Here is a 13916-nt window from a genome sequence, read left to right on the forward strand (position 1 = left end):
TAAGGAGAAAGAACTTTATCTCAAATCACTCATACTTAAAAACAGCATGCTGAAACCCGGGATCGGACCAGGGACCTTTAGATGTTCAGGCTAACGCTCTCCCAACTGAGCTATTTCAGCAACCTACAAAGTTAAAGCTACAGCATTGCAAGGCAAACTCAAAGGCGTTAATACATTTTCAGTTCAAAATTTGCATTTTTTTGGGGCCAAACAAAAAATGTGTTTGTTTTTAGAAAGTGTGAATTTTCCACAGTAGTGCTTGTCAGGATGGCCGAGCGGTCCAAGGCGCTTCGTTCAGGTCGCAGTCTCTACTTGAGGCGTAGGTTCGAATCCCACTTCTCACAGGTTTCTGTTACATTACAATCATGGTTTTTTTTTTTTCATTTTCACTATGTCCCTCTGTCACAATTCAGACATTTCCACAAACCAGATTAGTCCAAGGACAAAGCCAATGAGAACCCTCTGGATCCTCAATCCTGTCTGTCACAATCATGTTGTTCTCTGCTGCACTATCAGTAAGAAGAGGGAGGTGGAAAATCTCATAAAATAAACCTCAAGATACACAAGATCTTAAAGATCCTTAGCACTTTATGTTGATATTTCTCAGATTTTTTCTCCGATTTCCTCCATACTACTTCGACTTCAACTTAATTTTTCAGTATAACTACTTTCATTTTCTTCTCGCATTAGTGACTGTTCTGAAAAGAGATACTTAAAACTGTTTTTTTCAGGTATATCTGCACTTCACAAAGAATGAAAATCTTGCTAAATGCATATGGAGAAAGAACTTTATCTCAAATCACTCATACTTAAAAACAGCATGCTGAAACCCGGGATCGGACCAGGGACCTTTAGATCTTCAGGCTAACGCTCTCCCAACTGAGCTATTTCAGCAACCTACAAAGTTAAAGCTACAGCATTGCAAGGCAAACTCAAAGGCGTTAATACATTTTCAGTTCAAAATTTGCATTTTTTTGGGGCCAAACAAAAAATGTGTTTGTTTTTAGAAAGTGTGAATTTTCCACAGTAGTGCTTGTCAGGATGGCCGAGCGGTCCAAGGCGCTGCGTTTAGGTCGCAGTCTCTACTTGAGGCGTGGGTTCGAATCCCACTTCTGACAGGTTTCTTTTACATTACAATCATGTTGGTTTTTTTTTCATTTTCACTATGTCCCTCTGTCACAATTCAGACATTTCCACAAACCAGATTAGTCCAAGGACAAAGCCAATGAGAACCCTCTGGATCCTCAATCCTGTCTGTCACAATCATGTTGTTCTCTGCTGCACTATTAGTAAGAAGAGGGAGGTGAAAAATCTCATAAAATAAACCTCAAGATACACAAAATCTTAAAGATCCTTAGCACTTTATGTTGATATTTCTCAGATTTTTTTTCTGATTTCCTCCATACTACTTCGACTTCAACTTAATTTTTCAGTATAACTACTTTCATTTTCTTCTCGCATTAGTGACTGTTCTGAAAAGAGATACTTAAAACTGTTTTTTTCAGGTATATCTGCACTTCACAAAGAATGAAAATCTTGCTAAATGCATATGGAGAAAGAACTTTATCTCAAATCACTCATACTTAAAAACAGCGTGCTGAAACCCGGGATCGGACCAGGGACCTTTAGATCTTCAGTCTAATGCTCTCCCAACTGAGCTATTTCAGCAACCTACAAGGTTAAAGCTACAGTATTGCAAGGCAAACTCAAAGGCGTTAATAAATTTTCAGTTCAAAATTTGCCTTTTTTTGGGGCCAAACAAAAAATGTGTTTGTTTTTAGAAAGTGTGAATTGTCCACAGTTGTGCTTGTCAGGATGGCCGAGCGGTCCAAGGCGCTGCGTTCAGGTCGCAGTCTCTACTTGAGGCGTGGGTTCGAATCCCACTTCTGACAGGTTTCTGTTACATTACAATCATGTTTTGTTTTTTTTTCATTTTCACTATGTCCCTCTGTCACAATTCAGACATTTCCACAAACCAGATTAGTCCAAGGACAAAGCCAATGAGAACCCTCTGGATCCTCAATCCTGTTTGTCACAATCATGTTGTTCTCTGCTGCACTATCAGTAAGAAGAGGGAGGTGAAAAATCTCATAAAATAAACCTCAAGATACACAAAATCTTAAAGATCCTTAGCACTTTATGTTGATATTTCTCAGATTTTTTTTCTGATTTCCTCCATACTACTTCGACTTCAACTTAATTTTTCAGTATAACTACTTTCATTTTCTTCTCGCATTAGTGACTGTTCTGAAAAGAGATACTTAAAACTGTTTTTTTCAGGTATATCTGCACTTCACAAAGAATGAAAATCTTGCTAAATGCATATGGAGAAAGAACTTTATCTCAAATCACTCATACTTAAAAACAGCGTGCTGAAACCCGGGATCAGACCAGGGACCTTTAGATCTTCAGTCTAACGCTCTCCCAACTGAGCTATTTCAGCAACCTACAAAGTTAAAGCTACAGCATTGCAAGGCAAACTCAAAGGCGTTAATAAATTTTCAGTTCAAAATTTGCCTTTTTTTGGGGCCAAACAAAAAATGTGTTTGTTTTTAGAAAGTGTGAATTTTCCACAGTTGTGCTTGTCAGGATGGCCGAGCGGTCCAAGGCGCTGTGTTCAGGTCGCAGTCTCTACTTGAGGCGTGGGTTCGAATCCCACTTCTGACAGGTTTCTGTTACATTACAATCATGTTTTGTTTTTTTTTCATTTTCACTATGTCCCTCTGTCACAATTCAGACATTTCCACAAACCAGATTAGTCCAAGGACAAAGCCAATGAGAACCCTCTGGATCCTCAATCCTGTCTGTCACAATCATGTTGTTCTCTGCTGCACTATCAGTAAGAAGAGGGAGGTGAAAAATCTCATAAAATAAACCTCAAGATACACAAAATCTTAAAGATCCTTAGCACTTTATGTTGATATTTCTCAGATTTTTTTTCTGATTTCCTCCATACTACTTCGACTTCAACTTAATTTTTCAGTATAACTACTTTCATTTTCTTCTCGCATTAGTGACTGTTCTGAAAAGAGATACTTAAAACTGTTTTTTTCAGGTATATCTGCACTTCACAAAGAATGAAAATCTTGCTAAATGCATATGGAGAAAGAACTTTATCTCAAATCACTCATACTTAAAAACAGCATGCTGAAACCCGGGATCGTACCACGGACATTTAGATCTTCAGTCTAACGCTCTCCCAACTGAGCTATTTCAGCAACCTACAAAGTTAAAGCTACAGCATTGCAAGGCAAACTCAAAGGCGTTAATAAATTTTCAGTTCAAAATTTGCCTTTTTTTGGGGCCAAACAAAAAATGTGTTTGTTTTTAGAAAGTGTGAATTTTTCACAGTTGTGCTTGTCAGGATGGCCGAGCGGTCCAAGGCGCTGCGTTCAGGTCGCAGTCTCTACTTGAGGCGTGGGTTCGAATCCCACTTCTGACAGGTTTCTGTTACATTACAATTATGTTTTGTTTTTTTTTTTCATTTTCACCATGTCCCTCTGTCACAATTCAGACATTTCCACAAACCAGATTATTCCAAGGACAAAGCCAATGAGAACCCTCTGGATCCTCAATCCTGTCTGTCACAATCATGTTGTTCTCTGCTGCACTATCAGTAAGAAGAGGGAGGTGGAAAATCTCATAAAATAAACCTCAAGATACACAAAATCTTAAAGATCCTTAGCACTTTATGTTGATATTTCTCAGATTTTTTCTCCGATTTCCTCCATACTACTTCGACTTCAACTTAATTTTTCAATATAACTACTTTCATTTTCTTCTCGCATTAGTGACTGTTCTGAAAAGAGATACTTAAAACTGTTTTTTTCAGGTATATCTGCACTTTACAAAGAATGAAAATCTTGCTAAATGCATATGGAGAAAGAACTTTATCTCAAATCACTCATACTTAAAAACAGCGTGCTGAAACCCGGGATCAGACCAGGGACCTTTAGATCTTCAGTCTAACGCTCTCCCAACTGAGCTATTTTAGCAACCTACAAAGTTAAAGCTACAGCATTGCAAGGCAAACTCAAAGGCGTTAATAAATTTTCAGTTCAAAATTTGCCTTTTTTTGGGGCCAAACAAAAAATGTGTTTGTTTTTAGAAAGTGTGAATTTTCCACAGTTGTGCTTGTCAGGATGGCCGAGCGGTCCAAGGTGCTGTGTTCAGGTCGCAGTCTCTACTTGAGGCGTGGGTTCGAATCCCACTTCTGACAGGTTTCTGTTACATTACAATCATGTTTTGTTTTTTTTTCATTTTCACTATGTCCCTCTGTCACAATTCAGACATTTCCACAAACCAGATTAGTCCAAGGACAAAGCCAATGAGAACCCTCTGGATCCTCAATCCTGTCTGTCACAATCATGTTGTTCTCTGCTGCACTATCAGTAAGAAGAGGGAGGTGAAAAATCTCATAAAATAAACCTCAAGATACACAAAATCTTAAAGATCCTTAGCACTTTATGTTGATATTTCTCAGATTTTTTTTCTGATTTCCTCCATACTACTTCGACTTCAACTTAATTTTTCAGTATAACTACTTTCATTTTCTTCTCGCATTAGTGACTGTTCTGAAAAGAGATACTTAAAACTGTTTTTTTCAGGTATATCTGCACTTCACAAAGAATGAAAATCTTGCTAAATGCATATGGAGAAAGAACTTTATCTCAAATCACTCATACTTAAAAACAGCATGCTGAAACCCGGGATCGTACCACGGACATGTAGATCTTCAGTCTAACGCTCTCCCAACTGAGCTATTTCAGCAACCTACAAAGTTAAAGCTACAGCATTGCAAGGCAAACTCAAAGGCGTTAATAAATTTTCAGTTCAAAATTTGCCTTTTTTTGGGGCCAAACAAAAAATGTGTTTGTTTTTAGAAAGTGTGAATTTTTCACAGTTGTGCTTGTCAGGATGGCCGAGCGGTCCAAGGCGCTGCGTTCAGGTCGCAGTCTCTACTTGAGGCGTGGGTTCGAATCCCACTTCTGACAGGTTTCTGTTACATTACAATTATGTTTTGTTTTTTTTTCATTTTCACCATGTCCCTCTGTCACAATTCAGACATTTCCACAAACCAGATTATTCCAAGGACAAAGCCAATGAGAACCCTCTGGATCCTCAATCCTGTCTGTCACAATCATGTTGTTCTCTGCTGCACTATCAGTAAGAAGAGGGAGGTGGAAAATCTCATAAAATAAACCTCAAGATACACAAAATCTTAAAGATCCTTAGCACTTTATGTTGATATTTCTCAGATTTTTTTTCTGATTTCCTCCATACTACTTCGACTTCAACTTAATTTTTCAGTATAACTACTTTCATTTTCTTCTCGCATTAGTGACTGTTCTGAAAAGAGATACTTAAAACTGTTTTTTTCAGGTATATCTGCACTTCACAAAGAATGAAAATCTTGCTAAATGCATATGGAGAAAGAACTTTATCTCAAATCACTCATACTTAAAAACAGCATGCTGAAACCCGGGATCGTACCACGGACATTTAGATCTTCAGTCTAACGCTCTCCCAACTGAGCTATTTCAGCAACCTACAAAGTTAAAGCTACAGCATTGCAAGGCAAACTCAAAGGCGTTAATAAATTTTCAGTTCAAAATTTGCCTTTTTTTGGGGCCAAACAAAAAATGTGTTTGTTTTTAGAAAGTGTGAATTTTTCACAGTTGTGCTTGTCAGGATGGCCGAGCGGTCCAAGGCGCTGCGTTCAGGTCGCAGTCTCTACTTGAGGCGTGGGTTCGAATCCCACTTCTGACAGGTTTCTGTTACATTACAATTATGTTTTGTTTTTTTTTCATTTTCACCATGTCCCTCTGTCACAATTCAGACATTTCCACAAACCAGATTATTCCAAGGACAAAGCCAATGAGAACCCTCTGGATCCTCAATCCTGTCTGTCACAATCATGTTGTTCTCTGCTGCACTATCAGTAAGAAGAGGGAGGTGGAAAATCTCATAAAATAAACCTCAAGATACACAAAATCTTAAAGATCCTTAGCACTTTATGTTGATATTTCTCAGATTTTTTCTCCGATTTCCTCCATACTACTTCGACTTCAACTTAATTTTTCAGTATAACTACTTTCATTTTCTTCTCGCATTAGTGACTGTTCTGAAAAGAGATACTTAAAACTGTTTATTTCAGGTATATCTGCACTTTACAAAGAATGAAAATCTTGCTAAATGCATATTGAGAAAGAACTTTATCTCAAATCACTCATACTTAAAAACAGCGTGCTGAAACCCGGGATCGGACCAGGGACCTTTAGATCTTCAGTCTAACGCTCTCCCAACTGAGCTATCAGCAACCTACAAAGTTAAAGCTACAGCATTGCAAGGCAAACTCAAAGGCGTTAATACATTTTCAGTTCAAAATTTGCATTTTTTTGGGGCCAAACAAAAAATGTGTTTGTTTTTAGAAAGTGTAAATTTTCGACAGTTGTGCTTGTCAGGATGGCCGAGCGGTCCAAGGCGCTGCGTTCAGGTCGCAGTCTCTACTTGAGGCGTGGGTTCGAATCCCACTTCTGACAGGTTTCTGTTACATTACAATCATGTTTTTTTTTTTTTTCATTTTCACTATGTCCCTCTGTCACAATTCAGACATTTCCACAAACCAGATTAGTCCAAGGACAAAGCCAATGAAAACCCTCTGGATCCTCAATCCTGTCTGTCACAATCATGTTGTTCTCTGCTGCACTATCAGTAAGAAGAGGGAGGTGAAAAATCTCATAAAATAAACCTCAAGATACACAAAATCTTAAAGATCCTTAGCACTTTATGTTGATATTTCTCAGATTTTTTTTCTGATTTCCTCCATACTACTTCGACTTCAACTTAATTTTTCAGTATAACTACTTTCATTTTCTATTCGCATTAGTGACTGTTCTGAAAAGAGATACTTAAAACTGTTTTTTTCAGGTGTATCTGCACTTCACAAAGAATGAAAATCTTGCTAAATGCATATGGAGAAAGAACTTTATCTCAAATCACTCATACTTAAAAACAGCATGCTGAAACCCGGGATCGGACCAGGGACCTTTAGATTTTCAGTCTAACGCTCTCCCAACTGAGCTATTTCAGCAACCTACAAAGTTAAAGCTACAGCATTGCAAGGCAAACTCAAAGGCGTTAATACATTTTCAGTTCAAAATTTGCCTTTTTTTGGGGCCAAACAAAAAATGTGTTTGTTTTTAGAAAGTGTGAATTTTCCACAGTTGTGCTTGTCAGGATGGCCGAGCGGTCCAAGGCGCTGCGTTCAGGTCGCAGTCTCTACTTGAGGCGTGGGTTCGAATCCCACTTCTGACAGGTTTCTGTTACATTACAACCATGTTTTGTTTTTTTTTCATTTTCACTATGTCCCTCTGTCACAATTCAGACATTTCCACAAACCAGATTAGTCCAAGGACAAAGCCAATGAAAACCCTCTGGATCCTCAATCCTGTCTGTCACAATCATGTTGTTCTCTGCTGCACTATCAGTAAGAAGAGGGAGGTGGAAAATCTCATAAAATAAACCTCAAGATACACAAGATCTTAAAGATCCTTAGCACTTTATGTTGATATTTCTCAGATTTTTTCTCCGATTTCCTCCATACTACTTCGACTTCAACTTAATTTTTCAGTATAACTACTTTCATTTTCTTCTCGCATTAGTGACTGTTCTGAAAAGAGATACTTAAAACTGTTTTTTTCAGGTATATCTGCACTTCACAAAGAATGAAAATCTTGCTAAATGCATATGGAGAAAGAACTTTATCTCAAATCACTCATACTTAAAAACAGCGTGCTGAAACCCGGGATCGGACCAGGGACCTTTAGATCTTCAGTCTAACGCTCTCCCAACTGAGCTATTTCAGCAACCTACAAAGTTAAAGCTACAGCATTGCAAGGCAAACTCAAAGGCGTTAATACATTTTCTGTTCAAAATTTGCATTTTTTTGGGGCCAAACAAAAAATGTGTTTGTTTTCAGAAAGTGTGAATTTTCCACAGTTGTGCTTGTCAGGATGGCCGAGCGGTCCAAGGCGCTGCGTTCAGGTCGCAGTCTCTACTTGAGGCGTGGGTTCGAATCCCACTTCTGACAGGTTTCTGTTACATTACAATCATATTTTGTTTTTTTTTCATTTTCACTATGTCCCTCTGTCACAATTCAGACATTTCCACAAACCAGATTAGTCCAAGGACAAAGCCAATGAAAACCCTCTGGATCCTCAATCCTGTCTGTCACAATCATGTTGTTCTCTGCTGCACTATCAGTAAGAAGAGGGAGGTGGAAAATCTCATAAAATAAACCTCAAGATACACAAAATCTTAAAGATCCTTAGCACTTTATGTTGATATTTCTCAGATTTTTTCTCCGATTTCCTCCATACTACTTCGACTTCAACTTAATTTTTCAGTATAACTACTTTCATTTTCTTCTCGCATTAGTGACTGTTCTGAAAAGAGATACTTAAAACTGTTTTTTTCAGGTATATCTGCACTTCACAAAGAATGAAAATCTTGCTAAATGCATATGGAGAAAGAACTTTATCTCAAATCACTCATACTTAAAAACAGCGTGCTGAAACCCAGGATCGGACCAGGGACCTTTAGATCTTCAGTCTAACGCTCTCCCAACTGAGCTATTTCAGCAACCTTCAAAGTTAAAGCTACAGCATTGCAAGGCAAACTCAAAGGCGTTAATACATTTTCAGTTCAAAATTTGCATTTTTTTGGGGCCAAACAAAAAATGTGTTTGTTTTTAGAAAGTGTGAATTTTCCACAGTTGTGCTTGTCAGGATGGCCGAGCGGTCCAAGGCGCTGCGTTCAGGTCGCAGTCTCTACTTGAGGCGTGGGTTCGAATCCCACTTCTGACAGGTTTCTGTTACATTACAATCATGGGTTTTTTTTTTCATTTTCACTATGTCCCTCTGTCACAATTCAGACATTTCCACAAACCAGATTAGTCCAAGGACAAAGCCAATGAGAACCCTCTGGATCCTCAATCCTGTCTGTCACAATCATGTTGTTCTCTGCTGCACTATCAGTAAGAAGAGGGAGGTGAAAAATCTCATAAAATAAACCTCAAGATACACAAAATCTTAAAGATCCTTAGCACTTTATGTTGATATTTCTCAGATTTTTTCTCCGATTTCCTCTTTACTACTTCGACTTCAACTTAATTTTTCAGTATAACTACTTTCATTTTCTTCTCGCATTAGTGACTGTTCTGAAAAGAGATACTTAAAACTGTTTTTTTCAGGTATATCTGCACTTCACAAAGAATGAAAATCTTGCTAAATGCATATGGAGAAAGAACTTTATCTCAAATCACTCATACTTAAAAACAGCGTGCTGAAACCCGGGATCGGACCAGGGACCTCTAGATCTTCAGTCTAACGCTCTCCCAACTGAGCTATTTCAGCAACCTACAAAATTAAAGCTACAGCATTGCAAGGCAAACTCAAAGGCGTTAATACATTTTCAGTTCAAAATTTGCATTTTTTTGGGGCCAAACAAAAAATGTGTTTGTTTTTAGAAAGTGTGAATTTTCCACAGTTGTGCTTGTCAGGATGGCCGAGCAGTCCAAGGCGCTGCGTTCAGGTCGCAGTTTCTACTTGAGGCTTGGGTTCGAATCCCATTTCTGACAGGTTTCTGTTACATTACAATCATGTTTTTTTTTTTTTCATTTTCACTATGTCCCTCTGTCACAATTCAGACATTTCCACAAACCAGATTAGTCCAAGGACAAAGCCAATGAGAACCCTCTGGATCCTCAATCCTGTCTGTCACAATCATGTTGTTCTCTGCTGCACTATCAGTAAGAAGAGGGAGGTGAAAAATCTCATAAAATAAACCTCAAGATACACAAAATCTTAAAGATCCTTAGCACTTTATGTTGATATTTCTCAGATTTTTTTTCTGATTTCCTCCATACTACTTCGACTTCAACTTAATTTTTCAGTATAACTGCTTTCATTTTCTTCTCGCATTAGTGACTGTTCTGAAAAGAGATACTTAAAACTGTTTTTTTCAGGTATATCTGCACTTCACAAAGAATGAAAATCTTGCTAAATTCATATGGAGAAAGAACTTTATCTCAAATCACTCATACTTAAAAACAGCATGCTGAAACCCGGGATCGGACCACGGACCTTTAGATCTTCAGTCTAACGCTCTCCCAACTGAGCTATTTCAGCAACCTACAAAGTTAAAGCTACAGCATTGCAAGGCAAACTCAAAGGCGTTAATAAATTTTCAGTTCAAAATTTGCCTTTTTTGGGGCCAAACAAAAAATGTGTTTGTTTTTAGAAAGTGTGAATTTTCCACAGTTGTGCTTGTCAGGATGGCCGAGCGGTCCAAGGCGCTGCGTTCAGGTCGCAGTCTCTACTTGAGGCGTGGGTTCGAATCCCACTTCTGACATGTTTCTGTTACATTACAATCATGGGGTTTTTTTTTTCATTTTCACTATGTCCCTCTGTCACAATTCAGACATTTACACAAACCAGATTAGTCCAAGGACAAAGCCAATGAAAACCCTCTGGATCCTCAATCCTGTCTGTCACAATCATGTTGTTCTCTGCTGCACTATCAGTAAGAAGAGGGAGGTGGAAAATCTCATAAAATAAACCTCAAGATACACAAAATCTTAAAGATCCTTAGCACTTTATGTTGATATTTCTCAGATTTTTTCTCCGATTTCCTCCATACTACTTCGACTTCAACTTAATTTTTCAGTATAACTACTTTCATTTTCTTCTCGCATTAGTGACTGTTCTGAAAAGAGATACTTAAAACTGTTTTTTTCAGGTATATCTGCACTTCACAAAGAATGAAAATCTTGCTAAATGCATATGGAGAAAGAACTTTATCTCAAATCACTCATACTTAAAAACAGCGTGCTGAAACCCAGGATCGGACCAGGGACCTTTAGATCTTCAGTCCAACGCTCTCCCAACTGAGCTATTCCAGCAACCTACAAAGTTAAAGCTACAGCATTGCAAGGCAAACTCAAAGGCGTTAATACATTTTCAGTTCAAAATTTGCATTTTTTTGGGGCCAAACAAAAAATGTGTTTGTTTTTAGAAAGTGTGAATTTTCCACAGTTGTGCTTGTCAGGATGGCCGAGCGGTCCAAGGCGCTGCGTTCAGGTCGCAGTCTCTACTTGAGGCGTGGGTTCGAATCCCACTTCTGACAGTTTTCTGTTACATTACAATCATGGGGTTTTTTTTTCATTTTCACTATGTCCCTCTGTCACAATTCAGACATTTCCACAAACCAGATTAGTCCAAGGACAAAGCCAATGAGAACCCTCTGGATCCTCAATCCTGTCTGTCACAATCATGTTGTTCTCTGCTGCACTATCAGTAAGAAGAGGGAGGTGGAAAATCTCATAAAATAAACCTCAAGATACACAAAATCTTAAAGATCCTTAGCACTTTATGTTGATATTTCTCAGATTTTTTCTCCGATTTCCTCTATACTACTTCGACTTCAACTTAATTTTTCAGTATAACTACTTTCATTTTCTTCTCGCATTAGTGACTGTTCTGAAAAGAGATACTTAAAACTGTTTTTTTCAGGTATATCTGCACTTCACAAAGAATGAAAATCTTGCTAAATGAATATGGAGAAAGAACTTTATCTCAAATCACTCATACTTAAAAACAGCGTGCTGAAACCCGGGATCGGACCAGGGACCTCTAGATCTTCAGTCTAACACTCTCCCAACTGAGCTATTTCAGCAACCTACAAAATTAAAGCTACAGCATTGCAAGGCAAACTCAAAGGCATTAATACATTTTCAGTTCAAAATTTGCATTTTTTTGGGGCCAAACAAAAAATGTGTTTGTTTTTCGAAAGTGTGAATTTTCCACAGTTGTGCTTGTCAGGATGGCCGAGCAGTCCAAGGCGCTGCGTTCAGGTCGCAGTCTCTACTTGAAGCGTGGGTTCGAATCCCATTTCTGACAGGTTTCTGTTACATTACAATCATGTTTTTTTTTTTTTCATTTTCACTATGTTCCTCTGTCACAATTCAGACATTTCCACAAACCAGATTAGTCCAAGGACAAAGTCAATGAGAACACTCTGGATCCTCAATCCTGTCTGTCACAATCATGTTGTTCTCTGCTGCACTATCAGTAAGAAGAGGGAGGTGAAAAATCTCATAAAATAAACCTCAAGATGCACAAAATCTTAAAGATCCTTAGCACTTTATGTTGATATTTCTCAGATTTTTTTTCTGATTTCCTCCATACTACTTCGACTTCAACTTAATTTTTCAGTATAACTACTTTCATTTTCTTCTCGCATTAGTGACTGTTCTGAAAAGAGATACTTAAAACTGTTTTTTTCAGGTATATCTGCACTTCACAAAGAATGAAAATCTTGCTAAATGCATATGGAGAAAGAACTTTATCTCAAATCACTCATACTTAAAAACAGCGTGCTGAAACCCGGGATCGGACCAGGGACCTTTAGATCTTCAGTCTAACGCTCTCCCAACTGAGATATTTCAGCAACCTACAAAGTTAAAGCTACAGCATTGCAAGGCAAACTCAAAGGCGTTAATACATTTTCAGTTCAAAATTTGCATTTTTTTGGGGCCAAACAAAAAATGTGTTTGTTTTTAGAAAGTGTGAATTTTCCTCAGTTGTGCTTGTCAGGATGGCCGAGCGGTCCATGGCGCTGCGTTCAGGTCGCAGTCTCTACTTGAGGCGTGGGTTCGAATCCCACTTCTGACAGGTTTCTGTTACATTACAATCATGTTTTTTCTTTTTTCATTTTCACTATGTTCCTCTGTCACAATTCAGACATTTCCACAAACCAGATCAGTCCAAGGACAAAGCCAATGAGAACCCTCTGGATCCTCAATCCTGTCTGTCACAATCATGTTGTTCTCTGCTGCACTATCAGTAAGAAGAGGGAGGTGGAAAATCTCATAAAATAAACCTCAAGATACACAAAATCTTAAAGATCCTTAGCACTTTATGTTGATATTTCTCAGATTTTTTCTCCGATTTCCTCCATACTACTTCGACTTCAACTTAATTTTTCACTATAACTACTTTCATTTTCTTCTCGCATAAGTGACTGTTCTGAAAAGAGATACTTAAAACTGTTTTTTTTCAGGTATATCTGCACTTCACAAAGAATGAAAATCTTGCTAAATGCATATGGAGAAAGAACTTTATCTCAAATCACTCATACTTAAAAACAGCGTGCTGAAACCCGGGATCGGACCAGGGACCTTTAGATCTTCAATCTAACGCTCTCCCAACTGAGCTATTTCAGCAACCTACAAAGATAAAGCTACAGCATTGCAAGGCAAACTCAAAGGCGTTAATACATTTTCAGTTCAAAATTTGCATTTTTTTGGGGCCAAACAAAAAATGTGTTTGTTTTTAGAAAGTGTGAATTTTCCACAGTTGTGCTTGTCAGGATGGCCGAGCGGTCCAAGGCGCTGCGTTCAGGTCGCAGTCTCTACTTGAGGCGTGGGTTCGAATCCCACTTCTGACAGGTTTCTGTTACATTACAATCATGTTTTTTTTTTTTTCATTTTCACTATGTCCCTCTGTCACAATTCAGACATTTCCACAAACCAGATTAGTCCAAGGACAAAGCCAATGAGAACCCTCTGGATCCTCAATCCTGTCTGTCACAATCATGTTGTTCTCTGCTGCACTATCAGTAAGAAGAGGGAGGTGAAAAATCTCATAAAATAAACCTCAAGATACACAAAATCTTAAAGATCCTTAGCACTTTATGTTGATATTTCTCAGATTTTTTTTCTGATTTCCTCCATACTACTTCGACTTCAACTTAATTTTTCAGTATAACTACTTTCATTTTCTTCTCGCATTAGTGACTGTTCTGAAAAGAGATACTTAAAACTGTTTTTTTCAGGTATATCTGCACTTCACAAA

The 13916-nt window shown here is 38.1% G+C and overlaps 14 non-coding genes across 14 annotated transcripts; 12 read left to right on the plus strand and 2 right to left on the minus strand.

Moving 5' to 3' along the window:
* The first annotated feature begins 1809 nt into the window (after nucleotides 1-1809).
* TRNAL-CAG (transfer RNA leucine (anticodon CAG)) lies at nucleotides 1810-1892 on the plus strand. The gene has a single exon. It is a non-coding gene; the product is annotated as a tRNA-Leu (tRNA).
* A 692-nt stretch (nucleotides 1893-2584) lies between these two features.
* Nucleotides 2585-2667, plus strand: TRNAL-CAG (transfer RNA leucine (anticodon CAG)). The gene has a single exon. It is a non-coding gene; the product is annotated as a tRNA-Leu (tRNA).
* Nucleotides 2668-3359: 692 nt separating this feature from the next.
* TRNAL-CAG (transfer RNA leucine (anticodon CAG)) lies at nucleotides 3360-3442 on the plus strand. The gene has a single exon. It is a non-coding gene; the product is annotated as a tRNA-Leu (tRNA).
* Nucleotides 3443-4911: 1469 nt separating this feature from the next.
* On the plus strand, nucleotides 4912-4994 carry TRNAL-CAG (transfer RNA leucine (anticodon CAG)). The gene has a single exon. It is a non-coding gene; the product is annotated as a tRNA-Leu (tRNA).
* Nucleotides 4995-5686: 692 nt separating this feature from the next.
* On the plus strand, nucleotides 5687-5769 carry TRNAL-CAG (transfer RNA leucine (anticodon CAG)). Its single transcript has one exon. It is a non-coding gene; the product is annotated as a tRNA-Leu (tRNA).
* A 690-nt stretch (nucleotides 5770-6459) lies between these two features.
* On the plus strand, nucleotides 6460-6542 carry TRNAL-CAG (transfer RNA leucine (anticodon CAG)). The gene has a single exon. It is a non-coding gene; the product is annotated as a tRNA-Leu (tRNA).
* Nucleotides 6543-7020: 478 nt separating this feature from the next.
* Nucleotides 7021-7093, minus strand: TRNAF-GAA (transfer RNA phenylalanine (anticodon GAA)). Its single transcript has one exon. It is a non-coding gene; the product is annotated as a tRNA-Phe (tRNA).
* A 141-nt stretch (nucleotides 7094-7234) lies between these two features.
* On the plus strand, nucleotides 7235-7317 carry TRNAL-CAG (transfer RNA leucine (anticodon CAG)). The gene has a single exon. It is a non-coding gene; the product is annotated as a tRNA-Leu (tRNA).
* A 478-nt stretch (nucleotides 7318-7795) lies between these two features.
* On the minus strand, nucleotides 7796-7868 carry TRNAF-GAA (transfer RNA phenylalanine (anticodon GAA)). Its single transcript has one exon. It is a non-coding gene; the product is annotated as a tRNA-Phe (tRNA).
* Nucleotides 7869-8009: 141 nt separating this feature from the next.
* Nucleotides 8010-8092, plus strand: TRNAL-CAG (transfer RNA leucine (anticodon CAG)). Its single transcript has one exon. It is a non-coding gene; the product is annotated as a tRNA-Leu (tRNA).
* A 692-nt stretch (nucleotides 8093-8784) lies between these two features.
* TRNAL-CAG (transfer RNA leucine (anticodon CAG)) lies at nucleotides 8785-8867 on the plus strand. Its single transcript has one exon. It is a non-coding gene; the product is annotated as a tRNA-Leu (tRNA).
* Nucleotides 8868-10330: 1463 nt separating this feature from the next.
* TRNAL-CAG (transfer RNA leucine (anticodon CAG)) lies at nucleotides 10331-10413 on the plus strand. Its single transcript has one exon. It is a non-coding gene; the product is annotated as a tRNA-Leu (tRNA).
* Nucleotides 10414-11104: 691 nt separating this feature from the next.
* On the plus strand, nucleotides 11105-11187 carry TRNAL-CAG (transfer RNA leucine (anticodon CAG)). The gene has a single exon. It is a non-coding gene; the product is annotated as a tRNA-Leu (tRNA).
* Nucleotides 11188-13426: 2239 nt separating this feature from the next.
* Nucleotides 13427-13509, plus strand: TRNAL-CAG (transfer RNA leucine (anticodon CAG)). The gene has a single exon. It is a non-coding gene; the product is annotated as a tRNA-Leu (tRNA).
* The last annotated feature ends 407 nt before the right edge of the window (nucleotides 13510-13916 follow it).

Source organism: Anomaloglossus baeobatrachus, chromosome 1 (assembly GCF_048569485.1).
Source record: "Anomaloglossus baeobatrachus isolate aAnoBae1 chromosome 1, aAnoBae1.hap1, whole genome shotgun sequence".
In the NCBI taxonomy this organism is placed as follows: domain Eukaryota; kingdom Metazoa; phylum Chordata; class Amphibia; order Anura; family Aromobatidae; genus Anomaloglossus; species Anomaloglossus baeobatrachus.